Source organism: Thermobia domestica, chromosome 5, assembly GCF_964235325.1.
Source record: "Thermobia domestica chromosome 5, izTheDome1.hap1.1, whole genome shotgun sequence".
NCBI classification, from domain to species: domain Eukaryota; kingdom Metazoa; phylum Arthropoda; class Insecta; order Zygentoma; family Lepismatidae; genus Thermobia; species Thermobia domestica.
The window spans coordinates 88,261,197-88,284,281 of record NC_137458.1 but is presented as its reverse complement, the minus strand read 5'-3'; the positions used below and the strand labels follow the sequence as shown (position 1 = coordinate 88,284,281).

At 36.9% G+C, this 23,085-nt stretch overlaps 1 protein-coding gene across 2 annotated transcripts in view; it reads right to left on the bottom strand.

Moving 5' to 3' along the window:
* LOC145685989 (signal-induced proliferation-associated 1-like protein 2) overlaps positions 1-23,085 on the bottom strand; it is a 185,771-nt gene that overhangs the window by 79,564 nt on the left and 83,122 nt on the right. Inside the window, exon 1 of one of the 2 annotated variants that reach the window (XM_081758799.1) lies at positions 20,504-20,641. The exons of the other annotated variant lie outside the window; for it this stretch is intronic. The gene's annotated coding sequence lies outside the window, so the exon portion shown is untranslated. Of the gene's footprint in view, positions 1-20,503; positions 20,642-23,085 lie in introns of those variants that run through there. 2 annotated transcript variants of the gene reach the window in all.

Genomic DNA, 23,085 nt, shown 5'->3' with positions numbered 1-23,085 from the left:
AATAAACACGCAGGTGGTCTACATAGAAGTCACTGATGACCAGAGCTCAAACAGTAACATCAGTACCAGTACACACTCCGTTCTAAAATGGTTGATTGGAAATTTGTTACTAATTGATTAACAGAACCAAGTTAGATACGATTAAAACGAGAAGCAATCTACTTTTACAAGTCCACAGGAGAACTGATTAATATTTCTGAAATCTAACACATGAAATCGAAAACAAATCAGTACAAAATGATAAATATATAATTAGCAGTTACACACATATTTATGTATACACAAACAATAAACAAAAGTTAAAAAAAAAAAAAATCAAACTCACGATCGCCGAAGTTAATGGAGATTCGGCCCGGTAATCCCTCTCTCTCTCTTTCTCTGTGTTCTGAAAAAGTTTGTTACAGCGTTAGAATTTACTTTAAAGTGTATTATATGTTCGATTTTCACGAATTCATGTGAATCTCTTTGAATTCTACCCCGTATATTTCGATTCTATTATTATTATTATTATTATTATTATTATTATTATTATTATTATTATTATTATTATTATTATTATTATTATTATTATTATTATTATTAGACGTTTTTTTTAAAAAAAACGTGTATCTTAACTTCAAAACTGCCACGTAACAAGCTTAGCGCTGTTATGATGCAGAAATTTTGCTGTTTGTTATTATGACGTCACATATGTAGATAACTCTCGTACATACACCGTTATCCTTCATACGTAAACTACTTATAAAACTCATATAAGGATAAGACTCACGATATTGATATATTGTCACTATTTCCCATTTCATTTTTCTTTCCCTTCTCAAAATAATAGCATCATAAGCTGAAAAACTGGAACAGACACCACTTCGAGAACTTTAGCACGGATACAAATATTTACTTTTTTTTTTCTAGATTTTATCTATAATATTCCTTTGTGTCCTTAACTGTTTTGTCCATGATTACCGTAGTGTGCATACCTGAAATTGGGCACAATAATGCTCTATATTTGTGACTCAGAATATTGTTCTTTTTTAAAAAAAATCAACAAACAACTATGCTTAGAAAGATTCTTTCATCGTATATTTAATATAGAGGCAATATACAATTAGCTTGTTAAGCCAACTAAAACTTCCAGTTACGAAAATTAACGAAGCAAATACTTTACATACACTTTTCAGCACCGTTGTGCGTCCATTATTATCCTTCCTTACATTCACAACATAATGCAACGTTTGTCCTTGATTTTCTACATTTACCACTCATAATAATGTATGCATTCAAAAATGTTTAGTTCCCTCAAGTTAACTAAATTTCATCCTTCCTTTTTATATAGTTTCCAAATTTCTGAATTTACGAATTTAAGGTTCAGTAGTAAAATCTTAACGTAGGTACATATCAGATTACAAGATAAGGTTATACACTCTGTCATTAGATCTATAATAAGTGCGAAAAAACGAAATGAAATATTTCAATTTTAATGATTATGCCCTTTAGGTTAAGGGGTATGATGATTAAGGCAAGTGAATGATAATGAAAGAATTGGTGGAATGAGAAAGTGGGAGGAAATGGGAGTACCCCAAGAAAATTCACGGACACGACTACAAGGCATAGCCGTGGGAAGTTAAATTAAATATTCAATGATTATGTTCCTCTTTCATTTTGTCGCAATTTAAGACATGACATCCCTTGGTGAAGACGAAGGTAAGAGTCACGATCTTCTGTCAAGGATTCATCCCAACTCTCGTAGGTCACAAAGCCCATGATGCAACAAGAGTTGGTTGCTATGCAAGAATTACGCTATATAGGTAAGCATATGATCAAAGAACACTGCGGACAATGAGAAAACTACTTCCTTTCAGTCGAAGATCTATATTTTAAATCAGTCACATGCGCGTAACTAAAGGTAACGAACCATATTAAAATATTACAAGTAGTGTCTCATTGTTAGGAGTATGTGTATCACCGACAACAGGGGCGGATCTAGAACGGACTTCTGAGGGGAGAGGGGGGCTATGGGTTGTAATACTGCTACTTACAGCTACTTTTAACAGCTCCAAACTCTGGAATGGGTTTTATTTATATATAAAATAAGAAAATTTCTTCTTCTGGGGTCTGGATCCGACCCTGACCGACAGAAGATAGAGAACAACAGATACAAACGCTAGTTTGTTTGTTTCATATACGGTACACAAATCAATTAATAATTTGTTAAAGCAGAATAAAAACGATCAATTATTATGGGCAACGATGAAGATACTTTTTTTTAACCCCAAAAACACCTATTTTCGTCAGTTTTGTCGAGAACTATAGCATATATGACTGATTCTCTCATTTTTGCAGACTATTATATTTAAAGAGAAATTAAATTTGGAATTAATCATAATTTTGAACTAAATCTGATTAACCGTACTGTGTGTTCTACAAAAAATGAAAGCTTTCAGTTTTACGTCCCATGGTCATGCCGGCTAGGCTAAAGGAGATAGTAATGATGAGAAATGAATGCAATAGTGGAATGAATAAAGTGGGAGGAAACAACGGGAGAATCCGGAGAAAATCCCATACACACCGTGTTTGTCAATTACAAAGTCCACTTGGCACGAGCTGTGATCGAACCAAGAACTCTCTACCACTCACTGCGGCTTCTGTGTGCTGTTGTCTTGCTAGTTAGGATTAGGAATTATGATTTCTGGGCTTTCGGCCATCTATGATCATTTTAGTCCATCATGTAACGGGGATGACGACCCTCGACAATCACACTACGCGGGGAAGCAGGAAAGAAACGAAGGAGCCTGGGACCTTCATGTGAGGTATCATCCCGGCATTTGTCTCCTGATATGAATGAGGAAAACCCTTGAAAACCTCACTCAGGATAACTGGCCTGCAAAGGCTATTACACATTTCCGACCGAGTGTCCCCACTGGAAATTGAACCCGGGACCACTCGACTGTCTTAGTAATGTTATAATGCAAAACTTAATGAGAAAATCTTTCGGCCTCAGTTTAATCTTAATAGACGGTGTAGCTATCTACAGAATCAATTTTTAGTTTTTTCTTAAATAGTTATTTCTCGATAATTACCCATGAGGATTTACACTCGCCTACATCATGTTGATCAGCTCGATCTCATCTTTAGACATTTATTTTTCGTTAAACATTAAATAATTTACATAAAATGATATTTCCATTAATATTATTCACCGGAGCTGCACTTCACAGCTTATTTGCATTATGCTTCAATGTCAGCATCTGGGAAACAATACATATTGTTTAATATATTCTATGCGTATCGTAACAGCGGATGTGAAGCTGTAGTTGGCAAATGGGTTCTCTGTAAACGGCTCCAAATCACTTTCTGCATTGACATCATTCTAAATCTTCCGCATGCTCAATTCAACACGTTCCTCGGAATGTTAACAGCAACATGTGAAACGTATATGGGTGTATCTTTTAAATTTTTCAGCAGCTACGTCATCAGAGAAGAAAACAACTCTTTAATAGAAAATGAAAACCCTACGTCATGAGCTACTCATACAAAATGCAAATTTGAAAAAAAAAAAGGAAGAAAAAAGGGAGAAAAATGCCACCACATCCTATATTCAAAAGAATCGTGGTCCATCAGATAATATTAACATTTGCACTCAATTTTCACTCTTTTTACTTAAAAAAAGAACTGCTTGTTAACTGTTTAAGTCCTCTAAAGTGATAATCAAAGTAGTTCTACGAAGTGTTGAAGGCCTTGGATCAGTGGCGTACACAGGGGATAAGCTTCGTATTTTTAAACTCTCCACCTTGAGAAGATACGGAAAAATGGACATTTACCATTAACGTCACTTTTTTTTTAAGTACTCTGAATATCATCGATTCTTTTATTATCATTCCATCAAGTATGACAAATTTTAATTCTTTGTTTTAATTTGATTTACAGAAAAAAATAAGTGACACATGAATAAAATTTACGTTTATGTTCGTTTTAAAGTAAAAGTGCTAAGTGTTTCGAATAAGCTCTAAAGCCAAACAAACAAAAACGGAGAGGCAAGCAATAGGCTCTAGAACATAAAAACTGCGAGGAAGGGGGCAGCCAGAACCAGACTAATACGTATATCATGGGTTACTATAACTTTTCAAAAATATATATATACATAATAGCTTAAATTACTTTTGTCACTCAAAATACTGGGAGGGCCTAGGCTCCCCGGTCCCGGGTTGCATCCGCCACTGGATGCAAGTAACTGTTTCGTGTGAGGCACATTTTGAGCTTCAAATCGTCATTTGATGCTCTCCTGCTATCTGTGTCCAGCATAGAATCGGTGTGGTCTGAAATATGTCTGTTCATTCGCATGTACTGCCTTATAATTTCATTCTCTATTTTGAATAGAGAGAAGACAACGTTTTTACAGTTCGTACTGTTGTCTTTATTCGGAATTCTAATGAACAACGTAAAAATAAAGGAGAGGACAACGAATTCAAAACGTAGACAATCTACTTCACAAAATACTAATAAATTAATATCAAATATCCGTGCCTTTTCTTACAGTCCAGAAATCTATGTACGCACCTTTTGACATCATGGTAAATGTCGGATTTCCATTTCTGCACTATGCAAATTTTGAAATGAACTGTAAACTGCTCTCCGAAATTGTCATATTGTTTGTTATTCAACTGTGTAGAAAAGTGGACCTAGAAATGTAAAGAAGTGTCTTGTATTTTCTAACATTTAGCCTCCACTAAAAATGTCAGTCAGAAAGTATACTCATTATGTAAGATAACCAAATGTGTTTTCGACCAATAGGAGTTTTCAATTGCTTTACAATCGAAAACAAAGAATATCTTCCTACCTAACGGACCAAATAACGAAGAACATTTTGTAGCCAAATGTACTAACCGTGAAAGTATTATACCATGCAAGCTATTTGAAGAATACATACACACGAGAATCTTGGAACGTGCTTCAGTGTATTTGAGGGAGATTTACAACGGATCCATACGCTTTTTCTTCTTTCTTTGAGGACACTCAATGAAAATGGTCCTCCCTTCAGTGTATTCATAAATGTATGCTATTTTACTCATTCAGACTGTGTATTGGAAACATCTGCACAACTGTAGCAACAGTTTTGACTCATGTCTCAAGTCAGCTGCCGGAAACATAGTGTTGCCGGAAGGAAATAGTCTTCCTAAAGTCCAGGTGTATCACGTTCATTTACGATGTTTGTGATAGTGAATCATGTATTTTACGTTTCTTTCTGAAACTATGAGTAAATTAAGAAATGCACTGGATATAGGTAGAACTACTCACAATAATACATTTATAACAGGTAATCTTTGGGAGCATGATTAATTATTTAATACAATTATACCCCACATCAGTATTTTTTGGGGGAGAAGGGGAGGTTTATTTTAGAACGTAAGCTGTTTTTACTTTGTGAAAACGAAATATTTCTGATACAAAGCTTAAAGAAAAATGTTCGCTCGTAATAAATGAAAACTGCACTTTAGCGACATGTTAATCTGTTTAAAATAAGTGCATTGAAATGTCAAATATGCATTTTAATGCACTACAGTTGGCTCAAAAGAAAAAAAAATCCCCACAATTATGTTTTCTGGAAAATCTTTGTACATAAACTTTAATGCGAGTCTATTTACTCATATTATGTAATATATCTTCATGTTATTGCTTTACAATACAGTTTACATTATTTAACATGGAAATGAACAGTGTTTCAATATTTTGTGTGTCGTCCGTTAGCTTTTTTTTTTAAAGAGCCTGAATTATTTTTGGCATTGATGCAACAAGTTTCTCACATGTAACAGGCTCGATTTCATAGTACCAAACATGAACATTTTTTCAATTAATTCTGTTCTGTTACTACAGCAATATTTGCTCAATTTGGAAGACATAATAGCCCACAAATTTTCGATGAGGTTCATATCAGGTGAATTGACCGGCCACCACAACCTCTGAATACTTAATTCTGACTGACACTGTTGGATAACTCTAGATCATGCACGATGCATTATCATCTTGGAAAATGAATGGGCCAAGGTTTAAACCACTGAAATGGACCCTCGCTGTATTAAAAAGCTCCTCTTTAGTATTTCACAGTATGTTAAACCATCGATTGGACCTGTGGAAACTTTAATTCTTCCCACACCTTTGGAACACATTGGTCTCCATAGCATTGCCCTTTTACTGAACTTTTGTCTCCGTTTTTCACTCTTGCTTTAACTCTTCTCCCGGCTCCATCCACAACTTTACACCACTATAATTACCGAAAATGTTGAATTTTTTCTCATCTGAGAAAATTACCATTTTCCAATTATCAACTGTCCACTTTCCAAACATATCCGCGAATCTTTTTCTGTCCTTGATGTGTTTCTGTGTCAAACGATCCTTCCTTACGAGCGGTTTCTTTTTAATATTCATGTCCGAGAGACGTCTTAACACTGTTTGGTGTGATACTCTCACTTAATCCTCCTTTATCTTCGCAGCAACCTGCCTTGCACTTAATTTTCTCCCTTGCTTCGCAATCCTTTTGATTGCCCTGCACAATCTTGGGGTTGCGTTTTTTTTTTTTTTTTTTTTTTTTTTTTTTTCACTGATGCCGTAAACTTAACATTCCAGTTTCAGTTTGACGTTTTAGAACACTGTCCACTGATTTGTGGACAATGTCCAACCTTCTTGCGATTTCTCTATTTGACATTTGTTGGGGGCGCGGTGGCTCAGTTGTCGAGCGTTCATCTCCGATGCTTGGGTTCCCTGGTTCGATTCCAGCTCGCGCCATGTAGACTTTGTGGTGGACAAACACCGTGCTCGTGGGTTTTCTCGGGATTCTCCCGCTTCCTCCCACTTTTTTCATTCCACCATTTCATTCACTTCTCATAATCACCGTCTCCTTTAGCCTAACCGGCATAACCGTGGGACGAAGATTTAATTTCATTTTTTTTTTCTATTGGACATTTCTTGCGACTTCAGTCCCAAAATCATACCTTGTTTTCTTGGAGATAGGTCTTTTTTCTTCCCCATGATGCAGAAACTGAAAATATATGACCGATTCACTGAATGGAACTGATATTAACACAAAGCTTTGTATTCGCAGAACCCAGCTTTGTAATTTAGAATACAGCACCAGCAGTCTCCAAACTTGTCAATACGCACTCGTTTCCCACCACTTCCTCCTAGAAAACAGCTGACTGAAAAATAGCGGGAATCGAAAAGTTTTACCATCTAGGACAAATATTTTGGAACTTCAAATATATTTCTGCCATCTAATATCCACAGAGCAGGGGCGTCATTTAGGGGGGCAGGGAGGGGCAATTGCCCCCCTGAGTTTTAGATTTCAATAGATGTTATCAATAAAATAGTAGTAAATCAGTGAAATACCCGAAATTTTACTTATATCAAGGGGTCCCCCCCCAGCAAAATCTGAAATGACGCTCCTACCACAGAGTACACTAAATAGCAGGCCTTGGATCTGTTTTCTATTTAATGAATATTTCTGAGCATCGGAAAAATTACAGATTGCGTATATTTTCCCCCTAAACAAACGTACGACAGAGAAAATTAGTCGATTATACCAGATATCAGTAAAAACGCCTACAAACGATTTAAGAATTAAATAGTTACCCAATTACCAAAACAGTCAGCGTAGTTACGCAAACTTCAACGAAAATCTGATAAAAAGATACTTCTCAATCAAAATTCATAGTGGGGATATTTTTCTGGACCGAACTGTACATTTTTCTTATTACACACTCACTACAAAGTGGCTGGGCAAACTAATTAATGTCCACGTCCTTAATGCAAATTATGAATAATCCATAGTACCCGCCAAAACTCTCAACATACCTCTCCCAACGTTCAAGCACGTTTCTCTGAATTCTCCTTTTAAATGTGAGAATCTTGGGCATCAATTGTAGCAGTTATCCTCATCCAGAGGTGATTCCAGATCCCAGATGTTGTAATATATCTTACAAGGCAGGGCACCCAGGTGTAACACGCCGATTGTGATAAAACTGCACAGGCATAAAGATCATCGAAAAAGAAGCAACACGTATTTTTTGTATTGGCCAACAAGCACACTGAAAGAGTCAAATAGGGGCATAAAAATGGAGTCAAAATGAGATTATGTGGAACATAGTGAGAACGAGAAGAGATATCGGAAAAGTTGAAATGTACGAAATACTACCCATAGTCGACGCAATTCAATGAGGTAGAACGCACCCATGAGAAGAGAGCAGAACGTCCGAAAAAGTCCAATCACGTGTACAACATTGTCACAATATGTTACGGAAATGAGCGAAAAGGGTGATAAGGAGCAGGAAGAAAGAAGAAACGAAAACAGAAAATACGTGTTTCTGCTTTGGGTGCATATGTTGCCCGTATGCAAAAGACACGCAGATTTATCTTAATGCCCGAAGATGGGATAACACGCAGGAAGGATGCAAACGCCGTTCATACAGCCAGCCAGCGAGACAGCATTGCGCGGTTGGTTGCATATATCGCGTAATGAGAACAACGATGAGATGGATGTTGGAAACGAAAATGTGTGTAGGCAGTAGAGACCTGCACGGGCCGAATTTTTCGGCCCGAGCCCAATCCAGCCCGAACGTATCTAGGCCCGGCCCAGCCCGGGCCCGAAAAGTTTTGGAGATTTTCGGCCCGAGCCCGGCCCGGCCCGATAAGTTTTTAAAATTCTTGGCCCAAGCCCGGCCCGGGTCCGATAAATTTTAAAAGTTTTTGGCCCGATCCCGGCCCGATAATTTTTTTTAAAAAAATTAGCTCGATCCCCAATCTTTCTCAAAATTTGGTACTAAATTTGACCTAACCCTCAGCAACATTTTCTAAACTCTGGTTAACAACCTGACGCTTGCCTCCCGAATGGTACCATTGCCTCCTAGAACTTTGCCTGTCATCGAGAGAACAAAAACTCCATTCCCTGTAACAAAAATCTAACTTAATTGATTTTTAGCATAAAGTGAAGATGGCAATATTGTTTAGCGACAGGCAAAACATTCCCACCCCTTCTTGTCATATTTTGGGTTCAGTGAAGGTCAAGGTCAGAGCTCAATTTACCGCATATGGTAGAGACTAGAATCTTGTATAGTGAAAGTGGAGCCGCTAAGCAACACAAACTGTAAATAGCTGTTGCATTCTTTGTAACATTTTTCACGGACACTTCTTCAACGTTTGGCTTTATTCCAATTATCATTTAACGAAAGTCTATAATTGTTAAAGAATTGCAATTGATCGGCCCCAGCCCGGCCCGACCTGAAGAGAAATCAGTGTCGGCCAGCCCAAGCCCGGCCCGGCCCAAAGAAATAACAGTGTCGGCCCGCCCAAGCCCGGCCCGGCCCAAAGAAATAGCAGAGTCGGCCCGCCCAAGCCCGGCCCGCGGGCCGGGCCGGGCTTCGGGCCTCGGGCTGGGCCCGGCCCGTGCAGGTCTCTAGTAGGCAGTAGTAACACAAAAACAAAACTGTTACTATTACTGTTATGTTGTACGCGTATTTTCGTAGTGATGTAATGTTAATACTCATGTGTGCTACTGATATTAATGTTGCTGTTTATCTTACGTATGTGGACCACCTACTATTACATTCAATTGTGCTATGAATTTTTGTTCCCATTACCCAATATATGCAACCCACTGCGCAATACTGCCTCGCTGGCTGCCTATACGAACGGCGTTTGCATCCTTCCTGCGTGTTACCCCATCTTCGTGCATTGAGATAAATCTGCGTTTTTTTTTGTTTTTTTTTTTTGTTTTTTTTTCGTATATGGGCGATGTATGCACCCAAAGCAAAAACACATATTTTCTGTTTTCGTTTCTTATTTCTTCCCGCTTCTTATCACCCTTTTCGCTCATTTCCGTAACACATTGTGACAATGTTGTACACGTGATTGGTGTACTTCCGGATGTTCTTCTCTCTTCACATGGGTGCGTTCTAACTCATTGAATTGCGTCGACTATGGGTAGTATTTCGTACATTTAACATTTTCCGATATCCATTCTCGTTCTCGCTATATTCCACATAATCTCATTTTGACCCCATTCTTATGCCCCGTACCTTTTCAATGCACTTGTTGGCCGATATATAAGTGTCGCTTCTTTTCCAATGTTCTTTATGTCTGTGCAATCTTACCATAAACGGTGTGTTACACCTGGGTACCCCGCCTTGTCAGATTTCAAAATTTCACACATGGAAAGCCCATACATCGATGTTAAGTAGCCGAGCTCCCCATTTCAATAAGACCTCTATCCCAGTGCAGCATGTCATCCAATCGTTGTGAGACATCTGTATAATGAATTGGCTTCCTCATCTTGAACAAAACATTCAGGGTGGCCACCGTTTACATAAAGTGCTGGTCCTCACATAACATTCAAAGATAAATTATATCCCGCAATCCTTACTTTCGTTTTTCTTTCTTCGTCTTCTTTTCAATTATACTGTAGGTTATTCGCCCCTCTGGATATCTCCTATCGAACTTGAAACACTTTCGAACTCTCTTGTGACAATATCGTTTGCGTGCGCACTTTTGGCGTGGGAGACCACAGTTCGATTCCCGGTGTGAGTTCATGTGGTTCTGATTCTAAGTTAAGCTGTAGATCCATGTCTCATATAGCCTCGCTGCTGAGCGAAAGACCAAATTCCAAATCAACCAACCAATCGGAGGCTTTTTCTTGTACTGTCCATAGCTCCCGTCCAAAAAAAAAAAAAAAAAAATCCACCCGAGCATCGAAAAACAGCTAATGATTATTGAAATGTGGGTGTAGAAAAATCGGAGAACATCTCTTAGGAAGTCTTCATAATAGATAAGTAGTAAAACCCTACAACAGAGGGTAATTTTTAAGTACAACGAAGAGAATAGTGGGGGACCTGAGAGAACGGAAGTTTTTTGTTTTTTTTTTTTATCTGAAGCAAGTCAGCTGTCACGCTACCGTATCATTTTTATAATGAACTCAGTCTTCTTTTTAATGAACGATTAACAAATATTCGTTTCATCCAACCAAAGACTGAAAATTGTATGTTTGAATCATTATTATAATTTAAATACTAAAAAAAACAATAAATACTTTAATTTCTAACTTTTTTTTTCGGTAGTGAGTCTACAGATTTGCATTTATGAGTTAAGAATTTGAAAAGAGGAAAGCATACCTTATCTTAACATGCAAAGTGAAGTTTACTGGTAACTATAATACGTACAAGCATTTACTTCTGCATTGCATTTTTTCCACTAAATTCGAGTAATATGGGGGGGGGCGAGGTGGCTCAGTGGTAGAGCGTTCACCTCTGGTGCTTGGGGTCCCGGGTTTGATCCCAGCACCCGCCAAGTGAACTTTGTGGTTGACAAGCACCGCGTGCGTGGGTTTTCTCGGTGTTCTCCCGTTTCCTCCCACTTTCTTCATTCCACCATTTCATTTATTACTCATAATCACTGTCTCCTTTAGCCTAACCGGCATAACCGTGGGAAGTAAAACTCAGAGATTTCATTTCATTTTTTCGAGTAATATGGAGAGAGAGAGAGAGAGAGAGCTAATGATAACTTATTTTTTCTCTTATACATGTCAGGTCAAAATGTCAGTTACATAATAAGTCCTTTTTTCATCTTACACTTTCAAATTATTAAGAAAATTTCTTTTACATGACGGTTCCATGAATGAACTTTATATATCACAAAATGAGTTGTGAATGAATTTTGTATCACTGTTGGGAATGAAATTTGTCTTAATGATGTTCCTGGCCTTTCTTTCTTTATTTTCCTCGAGGGTACCTACATTTATGTACTATACAGGTCTTGAAAACAACTATTAGTTTATGTAATAGCACTTTGCGGACACTACTTGGCTCACTTCCTACATTTGGGACTTCCACGCTATGCTACACATCAGTATGAGACGTCATATACAACGGCTATGTCCGTCAACAGGTGTCAGCGCATATACGGGAAGAAATAGCGAGAAACTATTTTTTTATTGGGAGGAGGAGGAGAGATCCGTCCAGTGTCCCACGAATAAATTCGATCACCTTCATTAACCTTGTGTTTGAACTGGAACTAGTACAATGTTAATCATTTCCGGCTTTAATGTAGATAGTCATAGAACAACAACGGTAAAAGATAGTGGAAGCCAGTACTCTGTCATCGACTCAATATCCCAAGAATAGATTTCACCTTTACCTCTCTCTCTACTAGAACTACAAGTAGTAGAAATACTCTACAACTTCCGATTTCAATATTGATCTCCATAGACAGGGACGTACGCAGGGGGTGGGTCCCGGGGGTCCGGACCCCCCGAAATTTCGAATTTTGTGTAAACTGAGCCTAATTTTAGGGGCAATTTTACGAATTTTAATATAAAATACCCTCATATTGAGTTTGGACCCATCCCGAAATAAATTCCTGCGTACGCTACTGTCCATAGATACAAAATGGTAAGACATCGCGAGAAATGGCTTTTTGATATGAATTTACTGTCCCCAAGAATAAGTTTCATCTCGATATCTAGATATCTATCTCTCTATTCAAATCGGAAGTGGTAGAAATCTGGTTTTGATAATCATCGCCATAGTAAAAACGGTAATAGATATCGAGAAAACATTTTTTTAAATATGGATTCAGTACCGAAAGGGTTGTTTCCAGCTCCGACTTTATTCCTTTAAGTATCTGGAAGTGGTAGAAACCTACTACCACTTCCGGTTTATAATGTTGTCTCATAAAGGGAATATAGTAATGGGGAGCGACGAACTTTTTACATGGATTCTGGATCCCAAGAATAATTTCACCTCAGCTCTTGTACTGAAACCAGAAGTAGTAAAACTAGTACAGCTTATGGTTTCAAGATTGGTTTCTGTATAGTGATAAGCGTGTGAAATACACTGAGGAAAATCCATTCTCCGGACAGCGGTATATTGTGCAAATATATGGAATCCTCTTGCTTACTACAGAAATCAGTATGGAGCATACGTTATCCATATGCTACATACGCACTGCCCTTAGATGTTACATCATGCCGTTGCAGGATATCTGATATCTAACAGTTTTCCGTATATCACATGCATATATTTATGTTACATTCGTCAGCTATATGTTATATATGTCCACTTGTATGTGAGATCCTGACTGCCTATATTGTTCCATACAGAAAGTACGTACAGACGGAACACTTATACGGGAAGTATTATAAAACATGCGTTTTTAGTTATATGTTTGCTATACGTTAAGTCCAAAATCTACAGGAATTACGAATGTAACCTACCTTTTTCAGTACGCCACCTATATATCGCAAAGTTTGTAAAACTACTGTGGTTGCACAATGGAAACGAAACTTACTTTTTCATGGTTTACATTGTCTATCAGTTATTCACTAAAATTCCATAGAAAGTGAGGGTAAGCCTTAAGAACTTAATAAAAGAAAGAATGCCCATAAAGGCCTATTAAAATACTAGGTTTACATGTTTATGATCAAGAAAAGTTATATGTTTGTGGACGTTTACATGTTTGTGTTTAATTCTTTTGACAATGATATCTCGGAAACCACAAGCTCTAGAAAAATGCCCTTTTCACTGATCCATTTAAAATTTTGTGTAGACTGTTCATTACGATTTGTACATTCCAACACCACACATTTGTATACAGGGTTAGTATATCTCTCCGGAGTTTTGTTTCATGGCCATATACTAATGAAAAACGAAGGATAACCATTTTTCCAGTCTAAGGTAAAACTTTATTATTTGGAGTGTTTTGCCCAATGAACACCATATATTACTGACATTATAATTAATTGTGTATGTAATGTATTTGGTTTTACCGCATGCAAGAAAGAAAACACTGATCATACATTAATTAGAAACTCCAACGGGAAGTAGGATCAAATCTTGCAAACGGTGCGAGATATTGAAAAAATCTCCCCTTTATGATAGCCCTTGCTGATTGTTATCAAGACGTCCTTCACTTATGTACAGATGTAAAGGGACATGTACAGATGTTGTGAGGAATGACAAGGAGATTTATGCTCATATATGAATGATGCGCTGCGTAGAGAGCGCAGGTTCAGCTAGTAAAATTACTAATACATTTTGATTTTCCTGTTGGGTCAGTAATCTCTCGATTGGTTTCATGTACCGTTCCATTCTTTCTTATGCTCAGAAATAGTTTTCCTTCCTTATATCATGTAGTATTTTGCTTCTATGTTTCAATCGCGACCTCCCTTTTTTTTTTTCGAACGAAACCTACACATATGCCTTTTCTAAACGCAACGTGACCCGCTTTTACCGAAGAGATTATGTATCATTTCGAAGGAATTCTATGACACGATCCGGAAATTGCATCATCTAGTATGCAGGAATTCAATCTTATCTTACGTAGCCATGTCTTGCGAATCTTAATAGGGCCCACTCACGGTCCACGGTTTGCGCAAACATCATGTTTGTGCAAACATCGTGTTTGCGCAAACACTCCGCCACACACGATACAACTGTTTGCACAAACTTCAGTTCAATTTTGAGTTTAATCGCGTAAGCATGTCCACTGAAGCAGCTTGTTTAGGGATAGTAATTGCTTGTGCTTTGGAAGCGGAAATATCCGCGAAACCAAAAAGAAAGAAGAGGGTGTGGATGAAAGAGTGGTTGATTATGACACATACATTGGCAACATTATTCACAATGTAGATGTACTATTCCAGCAAACTCAAGAATTTTGACTGTGCATCCTAGAAGTATATATAGCAACTAAATTACTTACATGTTAACTTTTCCAGTGAAAATGCTAAACACTTGTCTTCAACACTACTTTCACTATCATCTATGTCAGTTATTTCGTCTTTGTCTGAATCTGACTCTTGTAAATTTATTTTTATGGGTTCCAAAAACTGTAAGCACAAAAAATAATTCTTCGAGCTTGACTTCGTAGCACTTGAAAGAAAAAGAAAAAAAGGAAGACAGAAAATAAAACTTCTGCTGTACTCGGTATGCTTAAAGACATTGTCAACTATAATTTTGGAGAATAAACGAACTACCACGAAAGAAAGCAACGAGACACTGATGAATTCTACACTAGCCCCTTTCTTTCCTTCTCCGTTTTCATAACAAGTAGCACCCTTGTTCTTCGTGTAGGTGCCACGAAAGTAATCCATCTGATTCCTAAGCAACTCGATATGCTCGAGTTTGTTTTGGGTTACGATAATTTATGACACCATTCAGACGCCTGATGCTTTTGATTCCCTTATAGAGGAGAAAAGAGGGTGTTAAATGTCGCACATAAGGCAGTGGAACGTGAAAGAAAAAAAGAAACAGAAAACATACTGCGTTCCTTCTGTCGAATAAGAAAGGGTCTATCTTGAAGTAAATTTCAAAACAAATTACAAACGTCCCATGCTTTATTCTTACGATGATGGCAAAGATTGCAAAGGTATGTAGCCACGGGGGAAAAGGGGGCTCTGTCTTTCCGAACTATTTCCAGCTCCAAAATGAGGTTCGTCTGGTATATGTTTAATAAACTTATTTAACAGTTAATGCAAATGAAGGACTTTATAATAAAATATGATTTAAAAAAAAAAATCAATCATCATCAATACGGTTTCTATACCTAATTGAATCAACTAAAATTAATCATATGCTTTATATTCTCATTTCCCTAACTGGGTGCACTGTGAACTCACTACTATATTATTGCATAATAATATCGGAGTTAATATTTTTTCGTTTTTTTTTTTCCCTCTTTAGTATTTTAAACACAAAGTCAGATAAACAGACTGCTATAAACAGCATTTATTTTCTTATGAATAGCTTATTGATTCATCTTTTGCACTCCGGTTTTTAACTTCAGTACAGTCACGATCCGTCTTTTGATAAGGAAGCATTGTGAAAATATAATATGCGCATAGTATGTATGTATGTATGGTAAGTTAAAATGCTTTCATGTTGTGAAAGAGGTAATTTGTTCTGCTTTTAATATGTGAAAAGCTTGCCTCCCCCTGAAAGTAATGTTCTCCTAGAACAACTTGCTGGCTACACCCCTGATTATCCTGTAATAAAAGTTGTGAGTTCTATTTGCAAATCGAAACAAAATCCACTGGAAATTAGACGCGGGACTCAACGCTCGTTTTACTAATTGTTTTATATGGAAACCTTTCAAAGCGTCTATCATGACAACCAGTTGACATAGAAAGATGTAGTTTTCACGTATTTGTTCGTAATTCTTTTCTCTACTTGGTAAAGTGAGGAGTTAATGTGCTAGTACAATATTTCTAAGTAGCGCCTGTGATATTGTCAAGATTCGCAGTAGCGCGAGGAGACAGCGTGCATAACTGCTTGTCGCGAACTGTCAACACCGCTCAATGCCAATTGGACGCCGTGTGAAGCCAACACAAGGCCATGTCGTTTCTCATCTGAAATCTGCAATAACTTCTCAAATGCCGCATTTTTCAAATTCCTGTTTTTATAATCTTCACTCTTTACCTTCCACAGTTCAGGCAAATTTCGATAAAGGTCAATAAATTCTCGACAGAATTCTTGATTCCTGTTCATTGACGCCATAGCGCAAGAAATAAGCGTCTGTACACTAGGCTTCCTACTCGGAAATAAAGCTCGTGTTTGCACAAACATGCCCATACACGGTCCACGTGTTTGCGCAAACATCATGTTCGTGTAAACAATTTTCGAACGAGTTCGATGTGGAAAATGTTTGCACAAACGTTTGCGCAAACAGTTCATACATCGCCACACACGGTCAAACTGTTTGCACAAACAGCCTTGTTTGCGCAAACCATGGACCGTGAGTGGGCCTCTTAAAACATCTTGGGCCTTATGCAGAGTCGTAATGACTCGTGATTAGTGCCATACTAAAGAGTTCGACTAACATATGTTTCCTGCAGGTAGTGAGGCTTTTAGCATGATTCTAATCATACGTCAAAACGACTCTGCATAAGGCGGCTTAAGTTCAAATCAGAGAAGATAAATAAAAAAAATCACTGGATTAGTGAATATATATATATCAGGTGTTCTAAAAATAGCGCCCACGGACCACAGAGCACTGTTCTACAGGTCAAAATACAGCGAAAATGTTATAGATGGCCCTCCGAGGCCTCCTTCAGCCACTACAGGAATCAAAATTTCACAATGTGGCAACGTTGCAGATGAATTTGGAACTATTAGCGTTGCTCTAGAAATCCATCAAACAGTTACATTGACTGTTAAGGTAATAAGTGGTGCTAGTGTCAACGTCTATTGATTTTAACTGTCATCTGACAAGAATCGATGTAATTATTTGATGGATTGGTAGATGTAATCTATGGTTCTTTATCTGCAACGTTGCCACATAGTGCAATTCACGTCTCCAGACGAGGTTCCGAAAAGTATACAAATATATATATACTGTATATATATATATATATATATATATATATATATATATATATATATATATATATATATATATATATATATATATATATATAGTGAAACCTCTGTAAAGCGGACAGCCGTGGGGAATCAAAAACTGTCCGCTATAGAGAGGTTTTCAATATCTTCTTACGAAAATTAGTAAAAAGTATTGTGCAATTAGAAACATATTTTTGCATGAATCATGTATTTACGAATATTACCAAAATGTTACTGTACCTGCATTATCTTGCGCCATCCAACACTCTATGTTCGAGGCGCAACATGGAAAAAAGATGTTACAGTTTTCTGCACTTTACACTTATCGCTACTTAGGTCTACTACGTTTTCGGTGTGTTGCTTTAATTTGTGAGTTAATTGCAGTCCAGTAATGACTTTTGAGACAATATACGTACCCGCGGGCAAAAAATACCGAACTTGTTTACAGCTTGGTTAGAGATTCCAGCGGAACAGTAGAATGACTTATCATCCCAAACGGCGGGCAACTGTCAATCACTTTTGCGTATAAAACAGGTTGAGTGAGAGTAGAATGCAAGCAAAGGACATGACGGTGTTGTTAAACAGAGACCTTTAATCTGGGTTGCTGAGCAGACAATTGAGGAGGCAAAATGTTGCCACACTCTCATGTGCTTCATTACTGACACATGTATGAATCACAAAAAATGTATTTGTACTGTACTTTTCAACTTGTTTCCAGAGAAAGTGTTCTTAATACGGAAGTAAATAATACCTATAAAAGACAGGAAAGACTGTCCGTGTCCGTACTAGAGAGTGTCCACTTTAGAGAGGTTTGGCAATATGCTTTTTCCTATTACAGTGTTCGGGGATTACAAAATATATCCGTTACGGGAGGTGTCCGCTTTATAGAGGTGTCCGTTAGTAGAGGTTTCACTGTATATATATATATATATATATATATATATATATATATATATATATATATATATATATATATATATATATATATATATATATATATATATATATACGGAAAAAATAATTAAGTCCTGAATTAGATATATATTGGATTCACATTCTCTATTTATGTTCTAACAAAGTTCCAAATCCAGCTGCAAAGTCACTTCTTTACCTGGAACCTACAGCCCCGCCATGATTTTGCGTCTAACTGCGTGACAATATTTCTTAACAGTCTCGTTCTCTTGCTAACCATTACTTTATACTGTACAGCTTCCTACATTTGTTATGTCCACGGAAGTGAAAAAAAAATCACAGTTTCTGGCTGTGCACGTCATTACTGGCGCCTTTTGGTAGAAAGCTGGTCAAGTGCTAGGGTGATTATAATTTCAACAGCTGAAAGTGACAAAAAAAAAAAAAAAAATGCAGCAAAAGTTTATTTTGAAATAAAGTAATAATTTCACAGTAAAACAGTACTACACAATAACGTGAAAAGTGAAATAAAGAACTGTTTATTATGTAGCTGGAAACATAATAAAGCAGTGTTACATAATGAACACACAATAAAAGTTATTTGTGGTGTTTTGTAGTGATAAAAAAAAAACTGCGCCAAAATATCCTTTTAACAGATCAGGACAATATTTTGTTTTTTCACAACGGAAACAATTCCGAATATTCGAGACATATGGTCACTCTGATCAGATTCCAGCTATTACCTTATGGAAATTCTCTAAACGTGAAACAAGAACACAAGAACATTTATACTTATTCAGCAAGATGGTGGTGCATTATATTGGTAATGCACCCTAAAGCCCAAAAATTATCTTTTACAGAAGAAACGCTTTACTTTGTTGCTTTAACCGGAAATCGAACTCAGTTCTCTACCAAAAAGGCGAATATGATAACCATTTAACCATGAGATAGTCCAAAAAGAAAATTGGGTGATGGAGTTTATTCAATATGTACAGTACTCTGCTTGTTTAAGTTTAGCATCCCTTATCAGCACTAATGCTGCGTATGAAACGTAAATTTATAGTTTACGGTGAAATTCAAACCTTCGTAAGGAACTCAACGCTTTTCCGCCGAGAATCGAACCAGAAACCATGTGCACAATATCTACTACAGGTAAAATCCAATGCCACTTTGCACACGGTAGTCTGTTACCAGTACGTTTTGAAAATTTCCTATTAAAATATTATATTATTTTTCAATCGGGTGTGCGCTCACAATTTTCTACCTGTTCTTTTTTTAGGTGGATCACCCAAATTACTAGCACTTCTGACAATCAAAATGGATGAAATAAAGAAAAGGGAGAAAAGAAGAATGTTCTTAATTCATAGTCATCTCGACTGTTATTTTGTAAGAATAGAAGAAACTCGTTCTGCTTAGAAAACTGCTGTCTAAAGTTTTAAAAGCTATAAAATGAGTAAATTCAGGTTAATATAGTATAGTTGTCTTGCAATTTCGTAGTTTCTTTCGCAGTTGTATGAAGAGAAACTGCGCCATTGGCGCGGAAGACTCTGGTTCGATTCCCGATGGAAGTTTATGCGCTTTGGATCGAACGTTAAGTAGGCGGTGAAAAGAGACGTTAAACTCCAAAATTTATTGAAGGAATATAAACTGCGTACGTATCTGGCGTTTCAAGCCCACCGTAAAGTTTTTAGATCTCTTACGGTGGGATTTCATTAAACCTACACGCGGATAGTAAGGGAGAAGGTGATGATGAGTTGGATGATAACGGTGGAATGAAGTAAAGGAAAAGAAATTGGAGAACCCCCAGGGGGGAAAAAACACGCACACGGTGATTGTCTACCAGAAAATTCACTTGGTGCGGGCTGGGATCGAGCCAGGGGCCCCACTAAATAGTAATTGATAAATAGTACACTCGTACTACATCGATGAATATTTAACAGCGTAAGATAAATTCTTACCGCTAAATATACTTTTAAAGACAGCAGCAATTAGCGCTGTTAATTGACGCCCAGATAATCGAGAATTCGCAACAACTAACTTTCCCCACCCAGAATTTTCATTTACAATGTATGCAGTACAGAGACCAGGCAAGAAAAAAGTAGAAACCACGCATATATGAAAAGCTGTGCGATAGTCAATGACAAAACAATGATCAGATTTTACAATACGCATACATACTAATGGATTAGTTCCGAAAAAATGTGTAAATATTTCATGATACTACTTACATATCCCATAAAATACTTCCTGTGAAGACAGAAATGTTTCCCTCTCTCTCCTTCTTTTGGAGATAATGGCGTTCACAAACGAAAAAGACTCGCCTGGTATTTTCCTCAATTCCCGCAACGTCCCGGTGACATTTGGGGTGATAGAGGAGAAGCAAACGACACAGACATAAAATGCCGCGTTGATCTCTCTTCCCTACACAACTTATCATGAAGATACAAACTTTTAAAACCAGCGTTAAATCAAACACACAGCGCTCAGATAACACTTCCAGAGTTGTTTTTATTTCTTTCTTTGAATCACTATCAGTATCAGGAAGAAAAACACTTCAAACACACCGCTCCACTGGAAGAAATATTTGACTTCACAAACCAGCACTGACATTTTAGTATCATTTATCTGAGCACAGGGAAAAAAGTTGTAAGTTGCTACGCAAGATACTACATAAAGAAAAACTGTGAAGCGTTTGAAAATATGTTTTAACAGTTTAAAGTATGCATACAGTTTTCATATAGAGTAGGTAAAAACTTTTGAAAAATAGTTGCCTTTTAAACAGATCTTGGCGAAAAATCAGATCTGGTGGATATGGTTGTGGAACTTTTTCATGGACAAATGGTTCGATCGTTGCTCTAGATGTAACGTTCTAAAGAGATTTAGGCAGTTTCAATTTGATGGAGAAATGTGTATTCTTGCATCGATTTCTTTCCCCCACGAATTTTCTGGTATCCATCACATAATATGATAATACTCATACTAGAGTCCGCTAACTTCCGAAGAAAAGCAGGAGGAGACCAAGAACAAAGGATTCCATTTCGGATTCCTTTTTCTCACCAGAGGTATGAAAATATTTTTAAGTAGAAATTAAATTCACAAGAATGTGCTGATTAAATTTAACCAAATAAAGTACTGCTTACAAAAAGCTGTCGTGGTCCCATGTCACTGCTTCCAACCAAGTATAAATTTGTGGTCCAGTCACACACTCAAATATAGCTTTTAGGACACAAATATGAAACATCACGCAATACTACTAAATTAAATGTAGTATATCTAAATTAGACTAAAATTTGTTTCATTATTTGAGTGCAGACGCTTTTGAATAGCAAACCTTTATGAGATGGGAGCTACTGTTTAAAATACAATTTAGACCTCTCACTGAGTTTGTCTCCGAGGGAAACATCCCAACCAGGAACCTAAAATGAACTGACGAGTATACGAAGCGCGTGCGTAACCACTTGGTCTTGAAGGGCTACATTTGTACACTGCTGGTCATTTAGTACAGAAAACTGCCACAACGATAAGAGCCAATCTCGCTGGTCTAATGGCTAGTGCGCACACCTTTAATGCACATGATCCCAGGTTCGATTCCTGGTGGGAGAGCTTTGAAATTTAAACTCATTTCAGTGTTATGGATTCCATTTTGTACTGTAGATTCACGTCTCATAAGCGCAGTAATCAAACGAAACGCTGAACTTCAGTAAACAATAATAATCACGGGTGTGCATGCCTGTGTACACGATCTGGGAACCTATTCAACTTCCCAAACGTAGTGCTTTGGTCCTTCCACTATCTCTTATACTTTGCTGCATATTGGTATACAGAATTTTTGGCTGAAAATATCATTGAATTTTTACATTGCTGCTTGCAGAACAACTTTTATTCCTCCTCCCTCTCCCAGCTGTCGTTAGATTTTGACAGATGGAACTGAAAGCCACTGATCTGCACTACTACCCATCGATCTTGTAGGATAGTTACCCATTTTACAATGAATTTTACTGTCTGCTTTTATTTCTAATTACACCAATATTATGGAACAAGAATGCCATAACAGATGACCAAGAATTATAGCAAACAATATTTTCTCTTATTTCGCCACGTAACTGAGTACAGCTAACACAGATTTTAACGCAAAATGGCATACAGCACTTCATTATCATGAAAGACGACTATGTAGAAAAGTTTTCCGTCAGATTAAATGAATAATATAGTCCTTCAATCAGTCGAAGTGCATTTTAAACATACATTAAAGTAGATGCTTCTCTTAACCTCCGTCACTGAATGCTTTCCACTGAAGAGCAATGCATTTCGATAAATTTCTTTCATAAATCTCATGCATGACCATTAGCAACAATGACTAGCACAATTTCTGCATGTTTTGGAACTACTGTTAAGTTTCTATCTTAGAAGATAAACATAAACATAATACGGTACTATAATCATTACTTACTGTTAATATAACCATTCTAGTATTAGAGATGTCATTCAGTTAAATCTTATATTTCAACAGATGCTTACAATTTCTATATGTGCTGTTCTAGTTTCGACAAAGCATATATATATATATATATATATATATATATATATATATATATATATATATATATATATATATATATATATATATATATATATATATATATATATATCAATGACTCAGTGTCTCATTCTCAATGACTAAAAACAGGCAGGCTCTTCACGTACTCCTGGTCTTTTTATTATTGTAATGTAGAACTATCTAGGTAAATGCAAATACTATTCCAAATCACTGCGATAAGTCCCTCAAATCATATCAAGTATAACCTCCTAT